This window comes from Etheostoma spectabile, chromosome 24 (genome assembly GCF_008692095.1).
Source record: "Etheostoma spectabile isolate EspeVRDwgs_2016 chromosome 24, UIUC_Espe_1.0, whole genome shotgun sequence".
Lineage (NCBI taxonomy): Eukaryota > Metazoa > Chordata > Actinopteri > Perciformes > Percidae > Etheostoma > Etheostoma spectabile.
The window spans coordinates 3,380,613-3,389,834 of record NC_045756.1 but is presented as its reverse complement, the minus strand read 5'-3'; positions in this window follow the sequence as shown (position 1 = coordinate 3,389,834).

Sequence of the window (9,222 nt, the reverse complement as noted above, 5' to 3'; positions counted from 1 at the left end):
TCTGCAGAAATGGACTTAACTTTTTTTTTTTAATTAGGAGAAAATCTAAGCAGAAGACATCATGGTGCTGCATCAGATTGACTGGTGATTTCTGGGAAATGCAGTACATAACATCTACGCTAGCTGGCAGATGGAGGCAAAGTGACTATGTGCATGAAATTAAATCCAGACACCAATTACTCAACTCGCTGACACATGATGCCAGGAAATATAAACACACACACACACACACACACACACACACACACACACACACACACACACACACACACACACACACACACACACACACACACACACACAGCAGCTGATGGCTAAAAGGCTGCGGTCTCATCCAATCGGAGAACATTCGAGAGTGCAGTCAGTAATCACCTTGCTGTTCTGAGTGAGCTGTAAAGTTTAATGACGTGGTTGTTTCCGGCCAGGCTGAACGGAGCGTGGGAAGACTGAGACTGTCACATGTCAGGCCGGTTCTTATTTTCTACTATCTATGGAAAAACTCCCAGCTCTCTGTGGTTCTTTTCAAATCAGATTATCAAATAAACAGCCCAAAGTAAATACTCAGGAAAAAAAAAGAAATATCCTGTCACTTTCAACTGCTTTTATGTTTTATGAACAATTTTCACAGACATGTGACTAACAGAAATGAAATAATGTGTCCCTGAACAAGGGGGGGGGGGGCATCAAAATCAAAAGTAGCCCTCAGTATCTGGTTTGGCCCCCAGCTGCATTAAGTACTTGTCATGTACTGCACCAGACTGGCCAGTTCTTGCTGCTGTTGTTGCCATCCTGTACCTGTCCTGCAGGTGTGATATTCGGATATATCGATCCTATGCAGATGATGTTACACAGGGTCTGCCACTGCGAGAATAATCAGCTTTGGTTCTTGTCTACATGTAGCACTGTCCTAGGCGTCTCACAGGGCATTGCCATGGCCACTTCTGCAGTCCTAATGCCAGGCAGATTAGCAGGGACCCTGGGCGTCTTTCTTTCCAGAGTCAATAGAAAGTCTTTACTTTCCAAATTTTCTTTACCTGTGACCTTAATTGCCTCCTGCAAGCTGTGATAGTCTTTTTGACTGTTCAACAGGTGCATGTTCATTATTGTTTATGGTTAATTGAACAAGCATGGAAAACATTGTTTAAACCCTTTTAAAATGAAGATCTCAGAAGTTATTATATCTTTAAAATGCAGTGTCCTGAAAAAGGCATTTATTTGCATGGCACAATTTATTAACCAGCTGAATAACAACCTTTGGTAGAATGGTGTTTATTTTTAATTTTTAACTGAATCCATGGAGAGAATTTGAAACTACATTATACATCTTGGATGTGAGAGCTAAAGCCAAACTAAAAATCCTGTCCATGGTTCTGTGGCTTCACTTATCTTTATAATTGCGGTGGTTTGGAAAGGAGACACGACTTGCAATTAATAACATTGATTCAGCCCTAGCATGGCCACAGAAACATCAGAAGGAAGACCTCAGCAGCATCCGTCTGCCATCTGTCTCTGAAGAAGATAAATACTATAGTGATAGTAGACTATAGATCCTGGTATTAATTTCAGAAAGTGATACGATATGCAAATCTCAGCACTAAACTAACAGGTTTAGTTTGGCTGAAGTGTGTGTGTGTGTGTGTGTGTGTGTGTGTGTGTGTGTGTGTGTGTGTGTGTGTGTGTGTGTGTGTGTGTGTGTGTGTGTGTGTGTGTGTGTGTGTGTGTGTGTGTGTGTGTGTGTGTGTGTGTGTGTGTGTGTGTTCCTAGCTCTGCCCATTTGCCAGGATTATAAAGTAAAAATATGTTATTTAAGCAGGTTCTGACAAGCCTCACTGTTGGCTCACATACAGAACGAACACACTTACCCAAACACACACACACACATGTGCACGGTTTGTTGATTTTGTTTCCCCTTTGGCCTAGCAGAGAATCTCACAGGAGTTTTGGTTTATAGATGAACAGAAAGAAATAAAACAGGAAGAGAAAGGGAGAGTTTCTTGGTGCTCAGTTTGCTTCAGTTGTTACCCTAGTTTAGGCTTAAGAAAATAAAAAGGGCACTCTACATTTTCAGCTGGTCGGAATAAACTCTCACACAGACCTTTTTAAGAGCTTAATAAGTGTGGCTTCTAAATAGTCAGAGAAGGGAAGGGGAGGAAAATTACAATAGAGTGAAACTGGATGTGTTCAGACCTGAGCCAGAGGAAGAAGACGCACCACTCTGAAAAAATGATAATGTAATTACCAAGAAGGTCCTGTATCTCCAAAATACAGACGTTTAGGCATTCAAATGGCAAAAGTCAAGTTCAGTTGTTTTTCCAGCTTTGTGCAAACGGCTTATTGTTGCTGTACAAACACACACACAGACGCAACTTCTCCCCTAGACAAGACATGTCGAGACCAATGACTTCTCACCCCGTCAACTCTCATACACAAACACACACACACACCTTTTTACCAAGTCAACTTTGGCCACTTGCTATTGCTAGTTTCTCTGGACTCCAACTGTGTTGTTAATGCTCCGAAATGCTGTTTTTGTACATACCTCTCTGAACAGATGCATCCTGTAGGGGTACACAGCCCCATCTGCAACCCACACTGCTGTTGCTCAAGCTCTTATTATTACCTACTTGGCAAGGATTAGTTACTTAGATAAAATGAAACCACAGGTATGACATATTAACTATCTGTAAATTGCAAGGAACTGGTTTGTGTGTGTGTGTGTGTGTGTGTGTTGTGTGTGGTGTGTGGTGGTGTGTGTGGTGTGGTGTTGTGTGTGTGTGTGTGTGTTGTGGTGTGTGTGTGTGTGTGTGTGTGTGTGTGTGTGTGTGTGTGTGTGTGTGTGTGTGTGTGTGTGTGTGTGTGTGTGGTGGTGTGTGTTTATTCTGTCTGTCTGTCGCACATATCTCTAGAACTGTTAGTCCTATGGATTTCATACTTAACACGTAAGTGCGGTGCCAAGTTTGACGTTTGAATCAGAAATGCAAAAGATATCGTTAAATATATATCGGTAAAAGAAACACATTGGCCTCTGCCAATTTGACAGTTAACTGACAAGCCACTAAACATGTATGGAAATTAACACCTCGGCTGAAATGTGAATTTTGTTAACAATCATATGACACTAGACTATTTTCTCTCGGGGGGTTGATTAACGCAGATATGTGCTATTAGCTCTCAGAACGTGCCGGGTGGGTAAAAGAACGACTAGGAACATGTCAACTTAATAAAGTCTTGTGAAGAAAAACATAGGGTGCACAGAGCCATGTTTCAATCCCCGGTGTCTGATATCAGTGAGGGGAGAGAGAGGGGGAATGACACGCCTCTCGCAGTTATGTGTCAGTTAAACTTTTCATCTCCAATCCTATCCTGAGTTGAAAGATAGCCTTTATAATCGAGTTGATAGGCACCCTTGTTCTGTGTTGGCCTGCGGAAATGCAAACTTTTTTTTTTTTTCCTTTTTTTTTCTTTCTTTTTTTTCTTATTTTTTAAGGGCATGCGCCCGTGAGCACCCACAGAGGAAAACATTTTGGTCTCCTTAGTGGAACGGTCCGGACAAGGGAGTTAACGGGAGACCAAGAGCCTCCATGTGCTTATCCCTTTAATCAGAGATAACTTGTGAATTCACTGGTCTTTTTGTCAGTATCAATCACGCCATAGGGGAGCAGTATATATGATAACATTATTGATGATTTTGCATCAAGGAAGGCCAGAAAGGTCAGGTTGTAGTTTGTTTTCTGTTCTTAGTTTATATAGTGTAATAATTAGATTCTCTTTGAGAGAGAGACTTTGCAGGTAAAGTTCACCAGACAAAGTAGGCGAGAGAGAGAGACTGTTTGTCATTGCGGTGTGTAATAGTGGACATTTAAGAGTTAGGCAACCCTCCCTCTTTTTTCTCTGCACTGTATTACCGAAGGGGAAATCCCTCTCTGGCTCATCCATCCTTTCTCACTGTCTCCACTCGCCAGCTTGCTCCCATTTGCTCTGTCTTTGCCAGTATTTCTCCCAGAGTCAGGAGATGAGTCACGATATTTGTATCCATGTTTCGCAATGTGTTTATTGCGTCAGTTGAAATTGCGATGAAAAACGATAAATTGTGATAGCCTATATGGGTATTGTTTAACTGATGTTAAAGACTCAAATGTCCTTCATCAAGCCACTGATTGTGACCAGCTCCTGGGTTTTGATGTGTAACTTGGAAAACCCGGTTTGCCCAGGGGCATCAGAAACATCTCTGTTGCTGATATAATCCATCCACCTCACAGGTGTGGCATTGCGCTGTGATAAAACTGCACATTTTAGGGTGGCATTTTTATCACGGCCCGCCTAAGGTACACCTGTGCAATAATCGTGCTGTTTAATCAGCATCTTGATATGGTACACATTTTTGAGGTGGATGGATTTTCAGATTTACAGATTTAGACAGATTTGTGAACAATAGTTGAGAGAAAAAGGCCTTTTGTCTACATAGAAAAAGTCTTAGATTTTTGAGTTCAGCTCATGAAAAATGGGGCCAAAAACAAAAGTGTTAGTAATTTTGGTCAGTGTATGCAGTTTACAATGACAACTTAGTAGGCTAATATTTGAAAAAATGAGTCTTTAATTTCATACAGAGGTAGATAAAAGCAGGCTCCTCATTTATAGCTATTGCCTATTTCCTCAACAGTAACTAGCTAAATAGTTGTAAAATTAGCCTATTATGGTTACAGTCACCAGATGACCTGTTGCTGGAGTTTAAACTACCCCAAAGCAAAACGGAGGACAGAGCTGATGATGTAGCCTAAACTCTGAAATGGGAGCAACTTGGCTCCCACACTGTGAATGTGTGTCAGTCCTGAATAGGGCTTTTTCCAGCGTAACTGTGACCTCACAAAATAAAGTACTGTAGTTAATGATGTGCTCTTTGCGTTTGGAAGTAATGCCAGGTCACTCCCCCAGTGAGATAGTTAGCTCGGCATGCTAATATTTGCAGCTTGCGTTAGAACAGATATAGTGTTTAATCTTGCACTTTTTGAAAAGTTCATTACTTATGGAGTGTTGTCCCTTTTTTAATTTAGCAAATGGGTTTCTGTAAAGCTGCTATTTACTACAGTATACCAGAATGGCTGAAGCATTGTGGCTAAGATTAGCATTATCATGATACGTACAGCTTGTGTAAGGCTTCTTTTGATGGAGGACAAAGGAGATGGCATCAACTGTTTTATAGGCCTTTATAATATTCTTAGCAACCAGCAGCTTTTTCATGTCGTTTTACGGTATTCATCTGCTATCTAGGGACACTTAACCATGAAGCCCTCTAGTTGGATTTTGATGAGAACGAGTACAACCTTTCAATCAGCTCAGTTTTGTGGTTTTGTGAGAAAAGGCCTTGAGGACAAATGAAGCCGTTTTAAAGGCTATTAGGAGAAGAATGTTCCTTCAATATAATCAGGGTGAAGAAGCTGATTTTCAAGAGGAAATCTAAAGTCGGGCTGGAAAAGCACAGCAACAAGGACTTTTTTGCAGACCTGACTTTCTGATTGGTTACGTTGGCTTATCTAGATTGTGACTGACACAACTGCAGTTGAGATAGCATTGTCTTATTTGTTAGAAAATGTGTTATGAAAACTGTAAGAGTTATTTTTTTATTTTCCACTCCCTTTAACAAACACAAAGCAGACATATGGCATTCACTCCAGTCTTGTTCTCACTGCATTCCCGAACATTAATATAAAATATTAAATAAGATTAGAGCTTGATAGTAGCACTGATGAAACTGTGTAAAACGGTTAAACACAGTTAAAGTCAACCACAAGATGCTAATCTGCATGTTGTTCAGACGTCAAAGTTTAACTTTCCTATCTGCTTGATCATGCATCAGCTGATGGCTGCAGAGAGAAGATACGGCCCACTCCCTTTAATATTGTTTCAGTAATTAAGATGTTTAAAACTATAGTAGAATTAGGATTAACAGTTGTGTTGACTTCAGTAATTCTTTGTACAACAATGACAACTATCAGAGAATGCTGTTTTTTGACAGCTCAGTCCTGGCAGACGTAAAGGTGTAAGTTGTAACAGGAACCGATGGTCTTTCATCTGTCTATCTCCATTGTCTTTCTCAGAACTAGAGGATAACAGTTTGCATATGAAACAGGAACATATTATTAAACAGCGCATGCGTGCGTGCACTGTGTTTAACCGTTGTTGAAAGTTGTTAACCGACTAATTTCAGTTTGACTAATAAGGAAACTGATTTAAAATCTACCGAAAGCTTAAAATAAAACTAAATACACTGTTTAGCTCATTAGCTTTGGGTAGACTGTAGAAGTTATCTGATATGACTAAGAAGTTTCCTTTAACCCAAGACACAAACTTTTCCTTAGAGGTGGTAGATCAGAAGACAGATATGGATACTTCTTGTAATGATTGACTTGTTGATTGTCCATTATGTTGTTCAGAAATGACATTTAACTGTAAAAAAAAAGTAAAGAATATATTTTTTTAAATAATACGGAAGCCCCCCCTGCAGTAACTCTAAAGGGAGACCCAAAACCAAACTTTGAGCCTCCGCCCCCCCCCCAAAAAAACCCCACTGAAAACTAATACTACATCATAAACATCCCTTTGACTCTTTTGTCCGTCTGCCTCCAATATTATGGCGCCACCATCTGAAATCAGCAAAGAAATGTGCACGCTCTCACATACAAACACAACCACACATCAGCTCCTTCCTTCCTCTGACCTAATCAAAACACAACAAGACACAATATTAACGTCACTTACACCGCAATATTGTTTCTCTTATCATGGCAACCGCACTTTAAAATTCCTTTTGTTTGACGGCATTTTACTTACTCAGTCTACCATATTTTCATTGTCTATTTCTTGCCTGTATTTCTTGCCTTGTATTTCTTGCCTTGTATTTCTTTCGTGCTTACTTGTTTGTGTGTTATTGTTTTGTTTTTCTGTTTTTTGCTGTTGCTGCTATGCTGCTACTTGTAACGACAGAATTTCCCCGTCGTGGGATAAATAAAGTATAATCTAATCTAATTATCCAATTAAACAGTCAGGATTGATAAATCACCTAATCAATTATTTAGAATAAACCCAGTTATGGCTGACGTGTTCCTGGTGTCTGGTTGGTCAGTTGAACGTAATTGTTTGTTGGTGGGACATTAATTGACAGAAAGCAAACAAGATAAATAGTGAACTATGGGTCGCCTCATGATAATAGGAAATAACATTCTTGTCAAACTGTAATCAAATGACGTGTGCTTTCGACGGTGCACGTTTGAGTCCGACTCAACACTTTGGTCCTGTTATCCCATAAAGGCCACCGTTTGATTGTAGGTGGTGTGAGCTTAGTAGGAAGGTTGTTGATGATCAATAATAATGATGATGATGATTACTGATGGAGGACATTATCTGGACTCTAACCAGCCAGCACAGCTGTTTAATGTGAGCCTAGTCGTATCTCATGTATCATTGAATGCATTTTAGGTAACATTTGTCATGTCAATTTATTCCAGAGGTTTCACTGTTGAATTGTGGAATTGTTTAATATGCTGTTTTTTTTATTTGATTAATTTTTTATTTTATTATAAAATAATAATATATTTATTTTTGAACCATTATAAGACACCATTATACAATATATGGAATGTATAATAATTACTTTGTGTTCATGTGACTTGTTTAACAATGGAATAGTGCTAATGCATTATCCTGAATCCTAACTCTTCCTAACTCACATTCACTCACTAATGGTGTTTGGACAGTAGATAAGGACATGTTGCAACAGGAGAGGAGAAAGGACTAGAGATGACACTCTATGAGATTAGAATCATTTAACAGGTTACAAATCTGTGGGGACCAATCACAAACGGGCTCATCCACCTGGCACGCTACTGGCGGGTTTAACACGGCAATAGAGAAGCGACGGCAAGCAGCTTTTTGTTTACATTCAACATAATGGCCACCTAAGCGCAGAAACCCGTTGATGCAGAGTACGTCCCCCGGATCGTTGGTCTGATTGGTTGAAGGACTATCCAATTGCGTACAGTCATTTGAACTATGCCCGTTGATCACGCCTCTTGTGCTTAGAAAATACAGAGCAGACTCCCCAGACTAATGTTGAATCTTTAAAGCTTGAGATTGGTCTGGTCATAGCCAGACTAGTGACCATCATCCTCCACATGAACCTCACTTAATGTCTTAATGTCTATACTATCTACAGCTTCATGGTTTTAGTAGCCTTTCTGGTTTGTGGATAATGATGATGCTTTGGCTACAATCAATTCCTTTTCTCACTATACCGACAACAATCACCCGCACTACTGTTGGTTAGCTGAAGAAATGCTCTGAATCTGACAGTTCAAGGTGTGTGTGTGTGTGTGTGTGTGTGTGTGTGTGTGTGTGTGTGTGTGTGTGTGTGTGTGTGTGTGTGTGTGTGTGTGTGTGTGTGTGTGTGTGTGTGTGTGTGTTGTGTGTGTGTGTGTGTGTGTGTGTGTGTGTGTGTGTGTGTGGTAATTAGGATTAACAGTTGTTTGACTTCAGTAATTCTTTGTACAACAATGACAACTATCGAGAATGCTGTTTTTTGCCAGCTCAGTCCTGGCAGACGTAAAGGTGTAAGTTGTAACAGGACCGATGGTCTTTCATCTGTCTATCTCCATTGTCTTTCTCAGAACTAGAGGATAGCAGTTTGCATATGAAACAGGAACATATTATTAAACAGTGTGTGTGGTCTGTTCATATAATGAAAAAAAAGAAATGAGAGAGTGCAGTTAAAAAAAGAAATCCTTTTAGGCTTTTTAAGTTGACAGGAACTGTTAATGTTTCTAATTACCATAAATAATTTGAATTGGCTTATGGTACTAAAGTGTCACGAATGAAGAAAAAACTATGAACACATTCATCATCATAAAGCTGTGGCTGCAGACCCAACAAATTAGCTTGACCGTTATTGATTTCCTGTGTGCTGATACTGACTATAATTTGCGTCAAAAGGATCACACCCTCAATACATTGACCTACTTAGGTCAAAGCGCAGCCGTTTGTCCAAATGATGGAAAATAACACACAAACAAAGTGATGTGGAGGGGAAATTCCTCAAGGCAGACGTACAGAAACTGAAACACACACGGCTAATTGAAAGATTTGCCTGCAGTCTCCACATCTGGAACCCATCCACAAGCTCTGTGTGTGTTTGTGGAGGGGGGGTTACAAAGCAGGCCGGACAGAATACAG